Raw genomic sequence first — 22,328 nt, forward strand, 5'->3', positions numbered from 1 at the left:
AACACTGACAGAGATACTGAAAATAGGGGTATAGCAATAAGGGCCCTCAAAATAGCTGACATCTTAATGGGAAGCTTAAAAGATAGTTGAGAAAAGGAAGATAGGACTAAGAAGCTAGAGAAAAGCAGAAACAATATACCACAAAATGGAAGTGCTATAATATGCTGATAGAAAGAAAAGTTCTCTTGAAAAGTTTCTGTTACTTTCTCAGAATAACCTGTTAGGATCAGATTTAGCTGAGTATAACAGAGAGATCCAAAGTGATAGCGGAAATAAGAAAGTTTGTACCTCTTTCATATAATGGCCAGAAATTGGCAGTTCTTGGCCAGTATGGAGTCTCCACAGTGTTAGACAGCCAGGGTCTTTCTTTGTTATCACTTTGCCATTCATGGCTGCTGTTTGAAAAGTCACCTCATGGCCCAAGCTAGCTGCTGGAACTCCAACCATTATATTCTCATTTCAGGGCATGGGAAGAAGGAAAGGGAAAAAAAAAAAAGAGTCTACCTTTTCCCTTTTAAAGAGATTTTACAGATAAACTCACAACACTTCCACTTATATAACACTGAACAAACTTTCATGCCATAAATCACATTCATACTTGGCTGCAAGGGAGATTAAGTCCTTTAGTTGGACATACTGTCCCCATATAAATTCAGGATTATATGACTGAGGAGGAAAGAGAATGTATATTGGGGCATGCAATGAGTTTATTCTGCCACAAATGGGTAAAGGGTAAATAATAACAATAACAACAACAATAATAATGGGATTCATTCAAAGACATCCACATCAGGATATTCCAATGCCATAAATAAACTGGCACCACAGTACAATACTGTATTTACAAAAAAATTTCAGGTGAAATTAATTTATATACTTTTGTAGGAAGAATTATAGGACTAGATTGACTAAGAAGCCAAAAAAGGAGAAAATCTGAGTTTTGTATTACACTAAAATCACAACATTCTTCTAATCTGACAGTTGGCTTTTGTCCTCAGGCTGCGGTGGCTGGAAGCATATGATAAGAAACTCTTTCAGATTTAATGTCATCAGTATTCTCACATTGTTACACTGTAGATTGCTTAAACTGAACTTGCAGGAGCTCTTTTTTCTACTTAACTATATTTGTATGTCAAGCAAACACAGCTCAAATTTCAAGGGAAGACTATCAAAAATGATATTTAGCTCCTATATATACAAAATACTGCATAGAAATTGTGTTCACTTCTTTCTAAAATTGCATCAAAATATACAATTAGGAGTTCCCATCGTGGCGCAGTGGTTAACGAATCCGACTAGGAACCATGAGGTTGTGGGTTCGGTCCCTGCCCTTGCTCAGTGGGTTAACGATCCGGCGTTGCCATGAGCTGTGGTGTAGGTTGCAGACGCGGCTCGGATCCCGCGTTGCTGTGGCTCTGGCGTAGGCCGGTGGCTACAGCTCCGATTCAACCCCTAGCCTGGGAACCTCCATATGCCGCGGCAGCGGCCCAAGAAATAGCAACAACAAAAGACAAAAAGACAAAAGACAAAAAAAAATAATAATAATAATTAATAAAAAATATATATATACAATTAAAATTTGGGGGAGAAATTAGGTATATGACACATTCCTATAGAAAACAACAGTTCTTTTAAACATATTTTCATTTCCAAAAATTATAATAGCTAACATTTATTAAGTGATTATTATGTGCCAAGAGAGAGCTGAGCATGTTTTTTATTCATTCATAAGCTATAAAAAGAGTTTCAGGTGTAATTTTGCTCCTTAGGCTCTGCCATTCATCATCCTTTCCATACATATCTGCCAAGCGTTTACTATGTACCTAGCATTATGCTGCAGATACAGTGGATACGGTGATTGAAAACAAAACAAAACAAAAAAACAAAAAACAGTCTTTTTTTTTCTCCCCTTTCAGGCTGCACCTGAGGCATATGGGGGTTCCCAGGCTAGGAGTCAAATCACAGCTGTAGCTGCTGGCCTACACCACAGCCACAGCAATGGAGGATCTGAGCCACATCTTCAACCTACACCACAGCTCACGGCAATGCCAGATCCTTAATCCATTGAGCGAGGCCAGGGATCGAACCCTCATCTTCATGGGTTCTTAACCTGCTGAGCCACAGTGGGAACTCCCAAACAGATTTTTTTTTTTAAGTGAACAAATGGAGAAATAAAATGAGTACATTCTAATGCCTGCATGAATGAGTTCTGGGACCGATCATTGGGGTTCAAATCCTGACTCTGTGAATGCTTAGTTGTGGGACATGAAGCAAATCACATAATTTCTCCAAATTTCAGTTTCCTCATCTGAAAAATGGGGATAATAAAGTACTGAATGAGATAAGCCATGTAAATCACTTAAGTCACTGTTGGGCACAATGTAAGCATTCAATAAATGTTAGTTATTATTATTTGTGTAAATAATAGCACCCAGGGTGCTAAAGGAATGCTAGGAAAGGTGCTGAACCCAGACACCAGGCTGAAAAGGCTTTAAGTTGATTGTTGAAGACTTCTGAGTTGATTGTTAAAGGCCATATAACTCCAACACTCCTCTAAGTTCTACAGCTTTCAGGAATCAACCTTTTTCATGCCCAAATAATCTGGATCCCTATCCTTGTCAAGTCAGAAAGCCTCATTTTTCATTGGGTTACCCCTGAAGAATAGCAGTGAAAACTTGAAAAATGATGACATGTTCCACAAATCCTTGGGCTCCCCCGAGCCAGACGCTTTCTCTGGATTATCACTCTTTGTGCTCATTCCTAACCACCTGTCCCAGGCTGTTTCTGCTTTTCCCTGTTACACTTCAGTCTCAAGATCTACTGATGCTCTGAAGCAGCCTAAGAAGTAGCTGTCCCTTTAAATAAGGTTTCACTGAGAGATTGGGGAGAACAGTAATACACCAAGAGGGTAGCCCACTACCTTCTATGACTAAAGGTGGTTACTCTGGGAGTCACAGCGCAAACACAAGCTGACTGTCTCCTTCTAGCTTCCACGGTCTTTTCCTGAAAGGGGTAGGAGGCAGCTGCACCCCATCCACATCCTCAAACACTTCCACGTTCCAGAGTCCAAGCTCAATTCCCTCTTTGCCCCCAAAGGAAAAAGGAAAACCTCTCCCCAGACGAGGACCCTTCTCTTTCCCACCTCAGGACAGCATGTGCATGAGCACACATATCCTTCATGGGTGATGCTGCCCTCATCTCAAAGACACCTGAGACAATCATATGATTCCTCAGACACTACCCCAAAGCATAGTTATGCCATCTTCATTCCTGTGTAGGATACCAATAATCCAGTCCATCTAGTGATGCTTCAAACTTGTCTACGTCCATATCACAGATCTCCCTTGGCCTTGAGGTGAAAAGAAATTCAGACCTTCCTGCTGCAGTTCCCAGATCTGTATGTATGAATACTTCTTGGGAAAAAATACACCTAACTCCATGAACACATCATTTTCAGGCAAAGGACAGTCTAAATCCAGATCTGGGGAATTTTTTTCATTAACTTGTTAATATACTACATTTACATTATTAAACAAACATTATTAAACATTACATTACATTATTTTAAATCTTTTGCATTTGGAGTTATTATCCTACTTTATGAGCTTCCCTGATAAAAATGGATAAGTGTTCGCCCTACAAATATATGACTAAAAGGATTCCTCCAAGTGGTCCATCCTCAAACAAAGAGAATTCTCACCCTAAAGACAAATGTCTCCCTGTAAAGTATCTCATTCCCTCAGAGTTCTCAACCAGATTATGTGTTAGGTATACTTTGCTTTTACCAAAGTGTATGCTTCAGCAGTTTAGAAGGGAAATAGCCAAGAGCATTTTAAAAGCAATAAAGAACTGTCCAATTAAAAGGCATTTTAGCTTTCTATTACTATTGAACATAATACCCCTTGGCCAGAAACGCTTTCAGGGGTGTTAGACATATAAGCTAAAGACCCTATCTCGAAACCAAGAGAACCACTTTTTGAATAGTCAAGAACCATTTGGTATTCAAATGCATACCCCAAAAGATTTTTATTTATATTACTCAAGCAATAATTTAAAAGTTCAGTGACTCTTACATTCCTAGTATCATAGTATCCAGGGTAAAATTCAAACTGTTTTCAATCATCTATTCCCTAACATCTCTCCTCTGCTTTAAGCAAGCAAGTTTAGACAAGTTTAGACTTTCCCACTGATGTTAAGATTTTTCTTTCTGCGATAGGGAATTTAAAAAAATTGTTACTGTTAAATGTTACTATTTAATTGAAATTTTAAAGATAATATTTCGCGGAGTTCCCATCGTGGCGCAGTGGTTAACGAATCCGACTAGGAATCATGAGGTTGCGGGTTCGATCCCTGCCCTTGCTTAGTGGGTTGGGGATCCGGCGTTGCCATGAGCTGTGCTGTAGGTCGCAGACGTGGTTCGGATCTGGCATTGCTGTGGCTCTGGCTAGGCCGGCAGGTACAGCTCTGATTGGACCCCTAGCCTGGGAACCTCCATATGCCACAAGAGCGGCCCTAGAAAAGGCAAAAAGACAAAAGAAAAAAAAAAAAGATAATATTTCGCAAGCTACTTCAATGGATTTTGGGAAAATCAGCTGAGATAATACAGTAATTAATAGAACAACTTTTAGGAAACTATACATAAATTATTACCATCTTATTAAGGTAGGAATGGAGATTATTGTATAACTGGTATTTAATACATGGCCTGAGAGTGGAAGGAAGAGGAACTAACTTGTATTGAAACCAACTTTGTAATCAATTAGTCTTTTTTAATCCTTACAACCAGTGTATGAATTAGATATATCTATTTCCCTATAAAGTAAACAGAAGATAACAGAGGTTAAGTGGCTTGTCCTATGGCCACACAACTAATAACAGCCTGAATGGAACTTAAACACAAAAAGGAAGGCTAAGAAAGCATAAGAAGAAAAGTAGCAAGAACAGGATTATCCAACCTGCATCCCAATGCTGTCTATCTAGCTTCAACTGGTTTCTAAGTGAAAAATATGAGGGCCTTCCTTCTCCAGCCTTCTAGTTCATTCTCAGCCCCTGGAACCACCCAAGCAGTCTGGACCCTGGCCAGTCAAGAGTGAAAATGAGAGCTGACTTATGGAGCTGATATGCTATTGTAGGTTAGTGTCTGGTAAACCTGCTCTCAAGTCCTAAGGATCCACAGTACCCATTGAGCTATAGTTCCCTATGCTTCTAACATTCTGTCCAGGTAATAAAACTGAAGTTCTAGCTAGGTTTTCCTAGACAACCATTTCTGCTGGTATTAGAGGCCTGCCCTAAGTTGAGCCCACTAACTGCAGGTGGTTGAATCTGTTCCTTGAAATCTAAGACAAGCAAATGAGCCATCTTGAACTCATACATGGCCTCTTACTGGATTTTGAATTTTGCCCCCAGCCAGAAACCCCTGCCATGCTGCTCTATCCATTAGAGGATTCATTTTCGCAAGGAATCCTATGTCAGTTCTAAATTATTTGCTTCGGCCTTTTGGATGTTGCCTGTTGGCCAGCAGCTAAATCCTTTGGGTCCATGCCAACTTTGCCCTTCCTTTACTTCCTCCCCTAGCACATGAAATTTCAATGTACCTCATGGCCAAGCCCATGAGTTAGGGTGGGATGAGACTTTGCCTTACCATGAAGATCCTGTAACAGTCTGCCATGAATGAAAAGTATCCAAGCTGAAAATAGGCCACCTGCTGCAAGTACCCAAGAATGTCACAATTTATCAAGGCATAGCTTGACTGGAGAGCCACAGATTAAGAACACAAGTTTGAGAAGGGTTTGAGAAGAGTTCCACTTGCTAACTCTCTGATCTTTAGCCAACATTTTTAGCTTCTCTGGGCTTCATTTCTCTCATCTATAAAATGGTGTCAGGGATACTCATGTCACTAGGTTTTTACAAGAATTAATTGAGATAATGTTTGTTCAAGGATTGGGAGCAGAACTTGGTATGTAAAAGGTGCTTAATAAATGCCTTACACCATAGATCCTAAAATGCACACTCATTTTTACATTTTAACATCTCTGAAATTGGAATGAATTTTATATCGTGTCACAGTTTGGTCAACAGGTTTTTTTCCCCTTTCTTAATGGTACATAATGGTACAGTCAACGGCATCTCAAGTCCAATCAAACACAGAAATATCTTTCTCTTACCACAGTATACAAGAACATATTTCATTCCCTCCCAAACCTGACAAGTCACATAGCAAAAATAAAAGCAGCTCTATAATGGATGGTGCCTTACAACCATTTAGAACAACTGAGAACAATTTTTCCCCATTTTATACGACAATTCCACTTTTAGGGCTGTGAAAAGAGCAACTGAGATTTTTGTGAAATAACAAGATTTTTAAAAGGGCTCTCTTTTGCCTTTTTCACAGACAGCCTTGGTTTAGAAGAAATAACTGCTAACTCTAAATAATGCAATTCTATGAGAGGAAATATGTTCTCCTTGTTTAAAAGTGTTCCACTTAGACCATACTGGTTGATTCTGCCAAATCATCAAGTATTTCTAAACAGGCTGAATTGTTTTGGTCCCAGTCCTGGTTTTCAAACTGATTTATATGAGAACAGCCATGACCAAATAAGTCCCATAAACACACATCACTCTTGCTAATCACTTATCCTTTCCTTTCTGGATTGCCCTTTCTTCCTTCCTCTCTATCTGTTGAATTCTTACCCCAAAGCCACGTATCATAGACAGAGAAATGTAAATAATAACTATAATTTTTATAATGCTAGTAATTATTAATGTTAAATTTTAGGTGAAATAATGGTGCCTAATCCTTTAAAGATACATATTGAAATATTTGCAGATAAAATGATATGATGTCTGGGATTTGTTTCAAAGAAATCCAGGACTGAGGTAAGTGGGTAGAGATACAGATAAAACTGAGTCATAAAATTATTGGAAATGGGTACATAAGGAGAGGTTCATTATACCATTCTCTCTACTTTTGTAAATATTTGAAATTTTCCATAACAAAAAGTTTTTTAATGTACCACTGTGAAAAGTACTACAATATTTTTCACTCCTAAGATGAATGAATATTGTAGAATCTTCACGTAGTACTAGAATGGGGAAGGGAAGGAGTGGGATGGACTGGGAGTTTTTGCTTAATAGATGCAAACTATTGCATTTGGGGTGGATAAGCAATGAGATCCTGCTGTATAGCACAGGGAACTATATCTAGTCACTTATGATGGAACATGATGGAGGATAACGTGAGAAAAAGAATATGTATATATACGTATGACTGGGTCACTCTGCTGTATAGTAGAAATTGACAGAACACTGTAAATAAACTATAATGGAAAAAATAAAAGTCATAAAAAGAAGTACTAGAATGGCATGCATGCATACAAATAAACTCCCATTTCTTCAATGGAATCAAATATCTCAAGATAAATAACACCACAGTCTGGAGGAAGTACACATTTAGGTCAACATAAACTTACTTATCTCTACTTCTCATCCAAAAACGCACCTTTGGATAGGTTTGCTTCCAAACAGACCAATCTTCATGCATCATTACTTCCTGAAGATTCTCAGTCACCTATAACAAATTTTTTCATTAGAACATCATGGAAACAATTGTGCTCATCTCTATGGGCCCCTTAGTTTGCTAAGGTTTTCCATTGGCACCAGTAGTCCTGGGTCTAGATCCTGTGAATTTAGACTTATTAGTACTAGCAAATATTTTATAAAGATCCACATCCTGGACTCTGCTTCTGCAATATTTTGCTCAATTTTTCAAGACTTAGGCACACAAAAGTATTATATTTTCCCATACAAGGCTGCCAGGTCAGGACCTAAGCAATTGTAGTACAAAATCAGCAGCCATGGCAGCAGCAGCCACAGCCATGTGAGAAAGCAAAGTTTCTGCACACAGGCACACTGGGAGGAATGGAAGGAGGCTCTTGCCCATCAGTCCCTAGAGCCTGACTGTGGCATCTTCACAAATATTCACTCTGTCCTGAGGCTGGGACAGGATCTGCCAAAAACACAGGCAGTAAACTTTTTCAGAAAATACTACAAAATAAAACAGTACACATGAACAATGCAAGAAAGCATGACATGGGTCATTACTGTCTTTTAAATAGTTTAGAATCTCAGGTTATTTAAAAAAATGTTTCAATATTGCAAAGCACATAGCCACAGACTTAGAAATAGAAACTAAATTTAAAGATCATGGCATTTGACAGAAAGGTATACTACTTAACTATGAGGCTTCAGATGAACCAGTCATTAATAAGAAGAATAATTAAAAATTTTTTTCTTCCTTGTAGTTGAATATGTGTTGATAGAATGATTAAACTAGTGCTTTAAATTTTATACAAATCATAAAGCCACATTTGGTTTCTTCCCTTTTTTTTTTTTTTTTTTTTTTCATAGTCACACCCATGGTACATGGAAGTTTCCAGGCCAGAAATTGAATCCAAGGCACAGTTGTGACCTACACTGCAGCTGCAGCAACTCCAAATCCAACTGTGCCAGGCTGGGGATTGAACCTGTACCTCCACAGTGACCCAAGCCGCTGCAGCTGGATTCTTAACACACTGTGCCACAGCAGGAACTCCCGCATTTGGTTTCCTGTACAACCTCCACAACTTACAGGAAATGTCAGAGGAAACATTAAAATGCCATCGTATAAATTTACATTTTAAATTTCAACTTATACAAAACTGACTTGTATAAAGAATGAAACATTTTTAGAAAAATTGTTCCATGAAATTCATTAACTCTACATGCACTAAAATTTTTATTTCAAAATAATTTATCAGAAATGTATCCCAAATGTTGCCACAGCCTATAAAATACTCTAAGCAGCTCCAACAACTGCATCAGCAGAAAGATCCTTGTCAAAATTTAAAATTATCAAAAATTATTTCTAATCTTTATTTCCCAAGAGCAACTAATGTCTCTTTCAATTGTATAATTGAAAATAAAATTGCTGGGAGCTTCTACCACGGTTGAGCGGGTTAAGAATCTGACTAGTATCCATGAGGATGGGGGTTCAATCCCTGGCCTCACTCCATGGGTTTAAGGATACAGCATTTCCATGAGCTGCCATGTAGGCTGCAGACACAGCTTAGATCAGGCATTGCTGTGGCTGCAGTGTAGGCCGGGAGCTGCAGCTCTGATTCAAGCCCTAGCCTGGAAGCCTGGGAACTTCTATGTGCTGCAGATATAGAAGCTCCCCCACACCAAAAAAAAAAAGATAAAGAAAGAAAAAATTGCTAAAGGTATACGTTTTAATGACCTATTAAATGAATTTGCATAAAAGAAAGCCACAAAATTATGATTAATCAAGACATCACATTGATAAAGCAGTAACAAATCAGCAGAAACAAATCCAACTAGGAACCATGAGGTTGTGGGTTTGACCCCTGGCCTTGCTCAGTGGGTGAAAGATCCGGCGTTGCTATGAGCTATGGTGTAGGTTGCAGATGGAGCTCGGATCTGGTATTGCTATGGTTCTGGCGTAGGCCGGCAGCTGTGGCTTCAATTAGACCCCTAGCCTGGGAATCTCCATATGCCGTGGGCGCAGCCCTAAAAATAAAATAAAATAAAATAATTATGGTACTAAAAATATTTTTTGCACTTTGTTCGTTGTATTGTTACTTGTACATCCCTATCACCTCTGATGTATTTTATAAGTCACAAAATATTTTTGAAGGAAAAGCTTTATTGTAATACTTTTAATGGCATTTGTCCCCTGCTTTTTTCATTTTGCACTGGCTCAGGCCCCTCAAATTATATAGCTTGCCCTGTTCACAAAAAAGGGTATTTTTTATGTTTCACCTGGTTAAGAGAACAGCTATATTTATAGATGTAATCAAGTCCCTTAAAGCTGTTACATGGGAGAAGGGGAAAGTTATGACTCTTAAAAATGTTCAGCGAATTCTGCAAGCCCAGCATTATAGAAGATCTTAGTTGGGTGAGGTAGCGGTATTCACCTTAAAGCTGAATAATTCCCTTGCATTGATAGCAAAACTGAGGCACCAAACTGTGATTGTTTCAAGCTCATAAGTAATTTAGAGGCAGACTTGGGACTAAATCTCAAGTCTCTCAAATCTACCTGGTACCAGTTCCACCACCAGTTCTTTCTGATTGATTTAGAAAGTCAGAAAGAGCCCTAGGTATTTCAAACAGAATAATGTGAGTGATGACCACCAAGGAAGGCCCATTCAAAGGGGAGGGTGCAATGGAAGGAAATACAGCTATTGCTGAAAGAGATACTCTGCCTTCTCCTTTCCTCCCTTCCTGCCTTTCTTTCATCTTTCACTACAGATTCCCATTAGCAGAACTGAGCTTTAAGCCAAATGACAGAAGAGCATGGAAAACTCAGTCTGCATAAGTCTGCTCTCTGTGATATTGAGCAGAACAGGGAAAGGGTGAGAAGGGGATGTGAAAGCAAAAAAGCAAATGACTGGCAAGCCGAGTAAGTCAGGGCTAATAACTTCTTCAGGTCTGAGTGCTACCTGAAAATCTAAAAAGTGCTGGCAGCCAAATATTGCTGGCAGTCCTCCATTACTGAGATAATAACGCAAAGCCCTTCGCACAGTGCATGGTGTACAGTAAGCAGAGGTTACACCACCATCACCATCGTCATTTCCACTGTTAGTACTATTAAATTGGCAAAGGTTTAATGAACGATAAAGGAATTGGAGAGTTTGCCGAAGGATGCTGGGACCACTCAACATGTGAAATAAAAAGACAAAGCTGAATATATTGCTGGTCAGGCACAGTCTCTCTAAGCAGAGCAAACTCTTTACCTTATAAAGGGTCTTTCTTTGGTGGGAACATGGAGTACCCGTTGTCAGATTTTCAGGTGTGTAAGTGGGTTGACATCATCTGTAGTCCATGGTTACTCAGGTGAGACTGCTGTTGATTAGTTGGCACTCAGAGGTGTGTTTATTGGAGTGAGTCTAAACCTGATAGGCTGATTTCACGAGGGGTTTACTGAAGCAAGTTATTCTTGATTGAATGGGTTTAAAACTGGTTTTTGTGACTACTTCTTACCTTTGCTATAGCAAAAATCAATCTTTTTCTAAGTTTATAGGAACTACTTTATTTTCAGTCCTTCCTTTCGGTTGTCATTCAACTAAAGCTTTAGGAGAGACCTTCAAGGATTATGCAGATAGATCTTTACCACTGTTGCTGATTTTCCTTGAAGGTGAGGTTTCATCAATGGAAATTTTATTTTCAGTTTACATGTCTATCAACATGATTTTATTCTGTTTTATTATCTATCATTTTCTCAATCATCAATAAGGACAGTGGCTGCACTAAGTATTTAAGACTCTGAAAAATACACATTTAACAATAGTGAGACAAGTAAAGTATAAATGGAAGGGACTGGAGAACATTTCAATGCCATGATCCCAAATTTCCTAGCTCTGATTGTGAAAAAAGTCTCAAAGAGGTTAGGTTGCCTTTCCTTTAGCTTAGATATGGATTATTCCAACTCATTGTAGAATTTAGGTATAACATATAGTGTTAGCAGTGGTTCAAAACCTTCCCTGGATCACCAAAAGAAAATTCAAGTCCATTCTATTATCTATAACTACTTAGTTTAAGGAATTTAAACCTGTTTGTTGTGCCCCAGAATTTGAGCTGTACTATTTACTATGTCAGCCAAAATAATGAAACATATTTTTCATAAATGCCTTCAGTAGTTTAACTCCTATGGATAGGATCATTACTCTCAGGATTCTCTCCACATTAAGGGTTTTATTTATTTATTTATTTTGTCTTCTGTCCTTTTAGGGCCGCACCCACGGCATATGGAGATTCCCAGGCTAGGGGTCTAATCAGAGCTGTTGCTGCTGGCCTACGCCAGAGCCACAGCAACGCCAGATCTGAGCTGCATCTGCGACCCACACCACAGCTCACAGCAACGCTGGATCCTTAACCCACTGAGTGAGTCCAGAGATCAAACCCGCAACCTCATGGTTCCTAGTCGGATTCGTTTCTGCTTCGCCGCAACTGGAACTCCCACGTTAAAGGTTTTATACTTTTGTACTCTTTGAAAAGAGTACAAGCCCATTTAGGATGCTGGGGAATTATACTAGTTATCTATTGTTCTAGAACAAATTATCTCAAATTTGGCAGGTAGCTTGAAAACTAGAACATTTAGTATCTAACATTGTTTCTGAGGGTCAAGAATCTGGAAACAGGTTCAGTGTGCCTCTTGAGGTTGCAGTCAGGATGTCAGCCATGGCTGCAGTTTGCTGAAGACTTGAATAGAGTGGAGGATCTGCTCCCCAAAGACTCATTCACATGACTGTTGACTGGAGCCCTTGCTTTCTTACTGGCATTGGCAGGGTGTCTCAATTCTTTGCTACAGGGACCCCTCTCTCCATAGCGTTGCTCACATCATGGCAGCTAACTTCTGAATGACATTAGAGAGAGCAAGGCAGAAATTACAATGCCATATTTATTGCCCTCACTATTGCCATATTCTTTTTTTTTTTTAAGGGCCCCACCCACAGCAATATGAAAGTTCCCAGGCTAGGGGTCAAATTGGAGCTGCAGCTGCCAGCCTACACCATAGCCACAGCAATGCCAGACTCAAGCTGCAACTGTGACCTATACCACAACTCACTGCAAAATCAGATCCTTAACCCACTGAGCAAGGCCAGGAATGGAACCCATATCCTTATGGATACTAGTTGGGTTTGTTACCGCTGAGTCACAAAGGGAATTCCATATTTTTGCCATATTCTGTGGGTCACACAGACCAACCCTGATACAATGTAGGAAGGGTACAATGTACAAGGTATTTTATAAGGGCATGAATACCAAGAAGTGAAAATTATTATTAGGGACCATCTTGGACAATGGCTACCACAAGAATCCTACCCTAACTAACAATTCAACAGAATAATTACCTTGGTTCTGGATTGGCACTGAAGAACCTAATTTCTTCATAGAAAAAAGAGCAAAAAGCTGTTCTTAAGATAATTTGACTTTGACAGAGCTGCAAATATGTTATCTCTAAGTATTGTGTGACAAAACATTACTGTTTTCATTTTGCAGCTTCTCTGATGTAAGGACTTTTTTTATTTATATATTGTATGCAAAGAGTATCATTACTGGTAAAGTTAGAGCAGTATACTCTTACATCATTCATTTAAATAGTTGAATTAAAAATAGTTTGGAAGAGCTGAATTATAAAGTTATGATGATAATTATTTAGGCCAAAAGTTAGCAAACTTTCTCTGTAAAAAGCTAGATATTAAATATTTTCGGCTTTTCAAGCCGTACACTCTTTGTCACAACTAATATAAAACCCATCAACAAATAACACTGTCAGCATTTAGTATTGGAGCAACAAAGAATATGAAGTCAGCAGTTGGTATTGAGAGTCCAAAAATTCTGTTCTAGACAACAAATTTCTGAAACACAATCAGATAATTATCCATTGGGTAAGTGTTATACAGCTGCTGGAATAAGAGTGTTTCACCAATAGATAATAATATGAGATGAAGAAAATATCAGTACTTCTAACTTATTGACTAGTGTAAATATGATGAGTGTTTTTAACTACCCATAAGGAGCTTATCATATATAACATCAGGTTTAAAGGTAATCATAGTACAAGATCTGAAGATGTTTTAACATATTTAGTTGAGGTCTGTAATTGTTCTGAGGCGACTAAGCTAAGCATTGGCTACTGAATTAAGGGGCTGGCTTTGTAACAAGCAATAGGTCTTGAGTGTGTACCAGGTCAGTGAGTCAAGACCTATAAACCCATGGTCTATCTTTCTCATGTATGTACAAAAAAAGGAAACATTTATATAATCCAGGAAGACTTTTATGGCCTCTGTTTTAATTAATCTGGCTGTGTCCATGGAATCTTTTGCCTGTTGGGATTCTGGGACCATAGCTATTTCTTCAGTGAGTTCCTAAACCATACATAATCTAGGTATATTATTAACCATATCAGCTATAAGTTTATTGTGCCAGAGAAATTTTCTGAGACTTTAAAAAGTAATCCTTGGAGTTCCCATCATGGCGCAGTGGTTAACGAATCCGACTAGGAACCATGAGGTTGCGGGTTCGATCCCTGCCCTTGCTCAGTGGGTTAACGATCCGGCGTTGCTGTGAGCTGTGGCGTAGGTCACAGACGCGGCTCGGATCCTGCATTGCTGTGGCTCTGGCTTAGGCTGGTGGTGGCTACAGCTCCGATTAGACCCCTAGCCTGGGAACCTCCATGTGCCGAGGGAGCGGCCCAAGAAAAGGCAAAAAGACAAAAAAAAAAAAAAAAAAAAAAAGTAATCCTTGTGCGATACATTTTATCTGGTGGTTCCATTTGCAAAGTAAATCCCTACCTATTAAAGTTGTAGAAATTGTGTCACAAAGAAGAAAGGAATAGCTTCCTGATCATGATTCCTGAGTATCAATTACAGGTTGGAACTTGGCAAAGGTCTTAGAATTCTTAGAAATTTTCACCATTTTAGTGCATCCAGTAAACCAAGGCAAATAAACTTTGTTTTTCTTCACGTCTCCCATAACTTACTACATACCCTCTAATTTGTCTTTTATTATCTTCTTTTACCGTCTGGCACAGCCAGTCATTTTTACTTCCAGTTAAAACTTCTCTCTTTCTTTTCTTATTGTAGTCCTTCTTAGATTTCAAACAACTTTAAAATTTTATTCTCAGGGATCTAATGTCTTATTGTAAGGAGATTAAAGGTAGATATAGTGACTCCAGAGCAACAAAAAGCTGTATTAGTCCCTTTGAGAATTAAGAAGAAAAGGGAAGTACTGGGACTTAACGTCACCCTTACAGCAGCATCACTGGGGACACATTTTGGATAACTGTCCTTCTTTTTCTTAGCCAGTACAGAACATTGATTCTTTCAGTTGCCTTTGTGTTTGCAGTATCTACAGGTATTCCAATCCACAGGCTCCCAATGTGTAGAAACAGAGGCTCTCTTTTTTTTGGTATTTTTTTTAACCAGTAAGCCAAACACCAATGAGTTTCAGCTTTTTTACTTCCTAAGGCTCTGGCAATATCTAGCTACATGTTGAATATTTTCTAGATGGGTAATTTTACATTTCACTTTCTTTTTTATTATTAAATTCCTTAGTTCAGATTTGATCCCATTTATAACATCTCTACTTTGTTGGGTGTTTACTTCAGCTTCTAGAATATTTCCTGAAGTATATTTTTCATTTTTGTTTTGTTTACAATTTGAACTATTCTACAATTTTTCCCTTAAAATAACTGTTTCTGAAATTGTCTCATTTTAGTCAATTTTTAAGTTTTTATTGCCCTCTTAAAACAAACTTGTTAAGTTTATATAACTGGGTGATTTAAATCTTTTCTTTACTATCTTTCAGCTTATTAAGCATTTTCCCTGGCTAAGCATTAGCTAAACTAGTTGGTATAGATATGCAATGGTAAACTGATTGGTATAGATATGTAATGGAGGAAATAAACTGTGTAACAAAATATTAAATTTAGTTTAAAAATTTCTGCCTGTATTGCAAATTTAGGAAAATCCTTAATTATGCCCCTTAACTTGGCTCTAGATAAGAATTTTAATTCAATCTTTTGGCCTCAAAATTTTACAATATAATTGTTCTTCCTCTGAAAAAACCCTGAGAAAAGAATAGCTCATTTAGAAAGTCTAGTAAAATTGAGTAGAAAACAAGAGAGAAATGCAAAGTGAATAGGTTTCAAAAAGTTACAAAGTCTTTGAGAGAGACTGTCTTGAGTTAGAACTTTTTTGAGCTCTTAGCATGACATAGAAGCTGACTAATGGAGTTCCCGTCGTGGCGCAGTGGCTAACGAATCCGACTAGGAACCGTGAGGTTGAGGGTTCGGTCCCTGCCCTTGCTCAGTGGGTTAAGGATCCGGTGTTGCTGTGATCTGTGGTGTAGGTTGCAGACTCGGCTCGGATCCCTCGTTGCTGTGGCTCTGGTGTCGGCCAGGGGCTACAGCTCCGATTCGACCCCTCGCCTGGGAACCTCCATATGCCGTGGGAGCGGCTACAGCTCCGATTCGACCCTTCGCCTGGGAACCTCCATATGCCGTGGGAGCGGCCCAAAGAAATAGCAAAAAAAGAGACCAAAAAAAAAAAAAAAAAAAAAAAAAGTCCATAGAAGCTGACTATTAATTATTTGGTATTTTGTCTCCTAATATTTTTAAAGTTCTCCTTAATTATACTAATTTAAAGATCTGGACATGTCAAATACGACATTAATATTTTAAGTCAAAAAGTTTTCTCTGTTTACCAAGAAAAGTGCAATGCTTTTTAAAAGAAATAGAAGCTCTTCCAGGAAGAGGATGAGATTTTGGCATAGACAAACCCATGACACACAAGAAAGACAGGCACTTCAGTCAGTCTATAGTGTGGGCTTTTGAAAGGTATTTGGGTTCTCCAACAAAGCAGAGACTAACTAGGAAGAGGCCACTCACTCAACAACCTGACGCTTGATGCTTGAGTATGGACAAAACAAAGTGAACAAATTAACAAGAAAGAGTGTACTCCTATAAAAAAGGTTTTATAGGAGATTCTAGATAAAGTTTGACAAACTCTTTTTTTTTTCCCCCTCACAAATTGACTGCTGGTCTAACAACAGATCTCCAACCATTAGCCCTCAAGTCTGGCTTGTGCTGAATTGAAAACCTACTGGGCTTATGCACCCATCGGTTCCCTATGGAATACCCACTTACACATTCAAAAGAAACAAAACAACCAAGAACAAAGCAAAAACACAGGAAAGAAGACTGTGTACATGTAGGCAAACAGCAGCAAAAGCAAGGCAATCAACAGGAGACCAAGCAGGTTAACGGTGAAAAAAATTTCTCAAATGGCATACCTCAAAACAAAAGGTATAATGATTTTATGCACCTATTTAGTGAACACATCTAAACCAAAAAGTCTAATTGCTCTATACAAAGACCTAGGCTTAAACATAGACATATTTGTTTACAAATCCTAGAATAACAAAATAAATTCAACTATCACGTAACATCTGAAATAAAAAGACAAAGCAAATTTATTGTTTATTATAGTAAGAGATGTCAGTTAGACACAGTCTTTTTTAGCAGAACCCATTGCCAATCTTATACTAACTATATAAGGATTTAGGGAAGTATGGCGTTCAGGAACTGAACTCAGAGTATAACTGGGTTGGCATCCTCTGCAGAAGTGTGGTTACTCAAGTGAGACTACTGTTGGTCTCAGGAGCATGCTACTGAAGTAAGTCTCTCTCCCTGAAAGGCTGACTTTCAGAAGCGAGAGACTGACAAAAGCGGTTGGTTTGTTAAAGTGTGCTTATCAGGTAAGTCATATGACAGGACAGGTTTAAAATCAGTTATGGTGGCTATTTGTTTCATGGCGTCAGAATAATCAATCTTCTACATTCATAAGAACTTTCTTAAATCTCAGGTTCCAAGAAAGAAAAAGTAAGAGAACTATTGGAAGTTATTCATAGTATCAAAAATGGTAAAACTGACCACTCTGAAACAGGTGTCAGCCTTTGGGTTAGATACAATGTCTTTGGTACAAGTGAGATTTTTTTAGTGTAAGGTTGTACCTTATATGGTTGAGCCTGCAAACAAAGGGGAAAAAGATACCTCTGGAAAAAGAGTTGCAATTGAAATCAATACATATTTAGATAATTTCATTCCCTACTGGCATTAACATTAATTGTAAACAATATTCCTTTTTAGTAAATACATCTGTAAAATATATATATGTAAATTTGCTGAGAGAGTATTCCATATTCCACTTTTACATTCCCTTAATTGATTTTTCATCTGTTTTCATCATACAGAAAGGTTCTGGTCAAAAAAAATCATAACTTCACCTTTTTTCATATTTAATATTCTAATCCATCTGGTTTTAATTTACGATACCCTCTTCATTTCCAAGGCAATTGATTATAATGTTATTTGTAACCACAGAGTTAGAACTTCATCTTAGAACTAAAGACTAGGGAAAGTAAATCTAAATTTATTTTTGGAAAAGAAGAGAAGAAAAGATAGTATCAATACGATTAACAGCTTGATTTCTGGATTCAGACAGATCTGGTTTTAGATCCTAGCTCTTTCTTTCATGGATTTTATGACCTGGGGCAAGTTACCTAACTTCTCCGAGTTTCTGTGTTCTTATCTGTGACATGGTGATAATAAATAATACCTACTCTTACGGCTATCGAGAGGATCAAAAGCAATAAATTAAATAGAGAGCTTAGCATAGTTTCTGGCACATGGTAGACATCTAATAAATGGGATGTATTATTTTTAAAATTACTAGGAAAAATATGAAGAGACATGCTAAAATACTTTGTTTCTTGTTTTGCTTTCTGTAAATAAAATTATTTTAAATAGTTTGAAAATCTTTTGCATCATTTCCAATACAATACCCTATTTAGATCTTCATTGCCCTTTAAGGTAAGAAATATCTTAATAATTATGTTAATATATTTATAGTAAGAAACAACTTTATTTCCCTTGGGTGAGGTAACAAGGGTGAGAATATGAGGTCAAAGAAATGTATGAGTTCTTTAAATGTGGCTAAAGTATCCAGGGAAAATGATAATTTATACTCCTAAAGAATTTTCACTTTAGCCACTCAGTCCATCTGATGCCATAATATATGGAGCCACAGGCTGCTGCAGCAGAAAATAATAAAAGAGCACTCAATTGGGGCAAGGCCTCCTGATCTTTATGAATGGCTCAAAGATATATGGACACAGAGACGCAAAAGGACAAGTAATACTTTTGTGAAGTTGGTGCTCTGCACCAAGAAAAGTTCTAAATAACCTGAATAATTATCTATTTAATGAATGTACTATAATATACTTAATCATTCAAATCTCAGCTCTGCCATTGGCCATGTGATCTTATGTAATTTATCTTTTTATTTTATTATTATTATTATTGTTATTATTATTTGCTTTTTAGGGCTGCACTGTGGAATATAGAGTTTCCCAGGCTAGGGGTCAAACTGAAGCTCTAGCTGCTGGTCTATGCCACAGTGACAGCAACGCAGAATCTGAGCCAAGTCTACACAGCTCACAGCAATTCCGGATCCTTAACCCAGAATCTGAGCCAAGTCTACACAGCTCACAGCAATTCCGGATCCTTAACCCAGTCAGCAAGGCCAGGGATGGAACCTGCGTCTTCGTGGATGCCAGTAAGATTCGTTACCCACTGAGCCACAATGGGAATGCCTATTTTTTTTTTAATTTTTTATGGCTACACCTGCAGCATATGGAAATTCCTGGGCCAGGGACTGAATCCAAGCCACATCTGTGACCTATGCTACAACTGCAGCAATGCTAGACCCTTTAGTCCACTGGGCCCAGCCAACGATCAAACCTTCAGCTCCACAGAGACCTGAGCCGCTGCAGTCAGATCCTTAACCCACTGCGCCATGGGGAGGCAGACTCTGATCTTAAGCAATTTACTTAACCTTGGCATCCCTCAGTTTCCTCATCTGTAAAATGAGGGTACTAAAATTACCTATTTCTGGAGTTACTGCTGTGGCACAGCAGGTTAAGGATCTGGCACTGTCTCTGCAGCAGCTCTGTCTCTGCAAAGACAGAGTCAATCCCTGGCCCTGCACAATGGGTTAAGGATCTGGCATTGCTGCAGCTGTGGTGTAGGTCACAGCTGTGGCTTGGGTTTGATCCCTGGCCCAAGAACATGCATATGCCACAGGTGTGGCAAATGAATAAATGAATAAATAAATAAAGTACCTATTCATAAAGCTGCAATTAAGATTAAATGAGTTAATATATGTCAAGCATTCAGAAAAGTGCCTGATATGAAGTAAGCATTCTAGGTGGGGATTAATATTAACAGCTAAATTTTCTTAGGATGAATCTTCACCTGCAAAAGGGTATTTATATTTTTTTCTCCCAATATTTAATGCTAAGTCACTTTTTAAGAATTAAATTGAGAATATGAGATTTAAGAATTTATACCAACAATAGCAATGTCTGTGTGCTTATTTTTCCATAGCCTCTTTCAAAGTTTTACGATTTTTCTTTTTTTTTTTTCCTTGTCTTTTTGTCTTGTTTAGGGCCACATCCATGGCATATGAAGATTCCCAGGCTAGGGGTCTAATTGGAGCTGTAGCCCTCCAGCCTACACCAGAGCCACAGCAATGCCAGATCTGAGCCATGCCTGCAACCTACACCACAGCTCATGGCAACACCAGATCCTTAACCCGCTGAGCGAGGCCAGGGATCAAACCCACAACCTCGTGGTTCCTAATTGGATTCATTTCCACTGCGCCACGATGGGAATTCCCCTATATCCCACTTTTAAGGTGTTTAAAACTGGATATCATTTTGGGCTTTTATTGATAAGACTATATGATTTTATTATTGAAATTACTGATATGTAGCTTTTATTTTTATTTTTAAATTTATTTATTGTTTTTGGCCACACCTATGGCATGCAGAAGCTCCCAGGCTGGGGATCAGACCTGTGCCTCAGCAGTAACCGGAGCCTCAAAAGTGACAATGCCAGATCACTAACCTGCTGAGCCAACAGAGAACTCTGTGGTTTTTACTTTGATAGTTTTTTTTTCCCCCTATTGCCACACCGACAGCACATGGAAGTTCCAGGGCCAGGAATTTAATCCAAGCCACAGCTGCAAGGCAATATCCTTTAACCCACTGCACAGGCTAAGGATCCAAACCCACCTCTGCAGCAACCCCAGCAGATGGCAGTCAAATTTTTACCTCACTGCACCTCAGCAGGAACTCCCAGCAGTTTTCTTGAATCACTCATTAACTCAGAAAATTTCACTGATTCCCTAACCTTGGTTTTTTTGGGTTTGTTTTGTTTTGTTTTGTATTTTTAGGGCCATGCTGGACAAAGCCACATCTGGGACCTACACCACAGCTCATGGTAATGCCAGATCCTTAACCTACTCAGCAAGGCCAGGAATTGAACCTGCATCCTCATGGATCCTATTTGGGTTCATTGCCACTGAGCCATGATACCACTGAGCCACGATGGGAACTCCGGATTCCCTAATCTCGAGTAGCCTCCCATTACTCATTATTGCATCCCCTATTTTATTCTCTTCATGGTAGTAATCAGGAATTGTCTTGTTATTTGCTTACATGTTTGCCTTTATGCATGGGGCCATAACTTGTATTTCAGCTTTGAAATCCTTACTGACCACATCAACACTGCCATATTAAATTGCAATATACCCTGATCTAGCATTACAGAACTATCTTAGAGCTAACAGAATCTAAATCTGCTTCCTAAATCCTGGCTTTCCCTGTAGATCTATTTGCAAGTCATCTCTGGGCAGAAGTGGCCTTTCATTCAGGAGAGAGCAATGTGTAGAATTGACAATTATCCATTTCTGAGCTAAAGTTCTGCCCTGCTGTTAAGTCTTGCTGCCACTGGGCACAGTGAGACCAGGGATTTATACATGGTTTTATTCAGAGATTGTGTAAATAAGAACCTATCATCCTTAAATATTTTTTAGCAAAATATAAACTATTTCTAAGTAAATAATAAGATCAAAATATTAGCACTAGGAGTTCCCGTGTGGCTGAGGGGACACTGGTTCAGTCCCTGGCCCCACTAAGTAAGTTAAGTCTCCAGTGTTGCCACAAGCTGCAGTGTAGGTTGTAGACGTGGTTCAGATCTGGCATCGTTATGGTGTGGGCCAGCAGCTGCAGCTTCAATTTGACCCCTAGCCTGGGAATTTCCATTAGCCATAAGAGCGGCCCTAAAAAACAAAGAAACAAACAAACAAACAAGAAAATCAGCACTAGATAAAAAGTAACAGTTGGATTTCAGTGCAGATGTCTTCACTTATTTACCACGTGACCTTGGTCAAGTTACTTATCCTTTTTGATCCTTCCTCTATAAAATGAGGCAACTGCATCAGATTTATCAATGCCTTCCAGCAGCAATTCCAAAACAATTTATTAAGGGAAAATGTATAAAATCAATATTAATAAACTATCCTTTTTATATCCAAGCAGTTAAAATAAACCTTGGTAAAGCTTCTGGTACTGCTATTTTACCAGAATATATTGGTAGCTTCATGGGATTTCTGTGCTCAATCATCAAATCATCTCTTCTAGCTAAATCCCATGAATCAAATGATTTGGAGACATACTTCTCCAGTGGAAAACTCTGAGGTAGTCTCCCTAGCCCCTTTTCTTATTCTAGAAACTGTTCTTCCCTCTTTTTTTCTTCCCACTACAACAAAGCCACAGCAGGGCAGCCCTGCTGCAATCTGACCCTTCCTTCCAGCCACAGCTAATCACTTGTGGTCCACACTGAGCACCTCACTCAGTCAAGGCCA

General features: G+C 38.6%; 1 protein-coding gene across 1 annotated transcript in view; it reads right to left on the reverse strand.

The window, feature by feature from the left end:
• The window catches only part of ZNF366 (zinc finger protein 366), a 404,477-nt gene that overhangs the window by 368,550 nt on the left and 13,599 nt on the right, over positions 1-22,328 (reverse strand). Inside the window, exon 2 of the mRNA XM_085002432.1 lies at positions 7,499-7,567. The gene's annotated coding sequence lies outside the window, so the exon portion shown is untranslated. The remainder of the gene's footprint in view (positions 1-7,498; positions 7,568-22,328) is intronic.

This window comes from Sus scrofa, chromosome 16 (assembly GCF_054392235.1).
Source record: "Sus scrofa isolate SSC_HxYL_T2T_F1_AM1 chromosome 16, Sscrofa_HxYL_maternal_Yorkshire_Landrace_v2.0, whole genome shotgun sequence".
Taxonomy (NCBI): Eukaryota; Metazoa; Chordata; class Mammalia; order Artiodactyla; family Suidae; genus Sus; species Sus scrofa.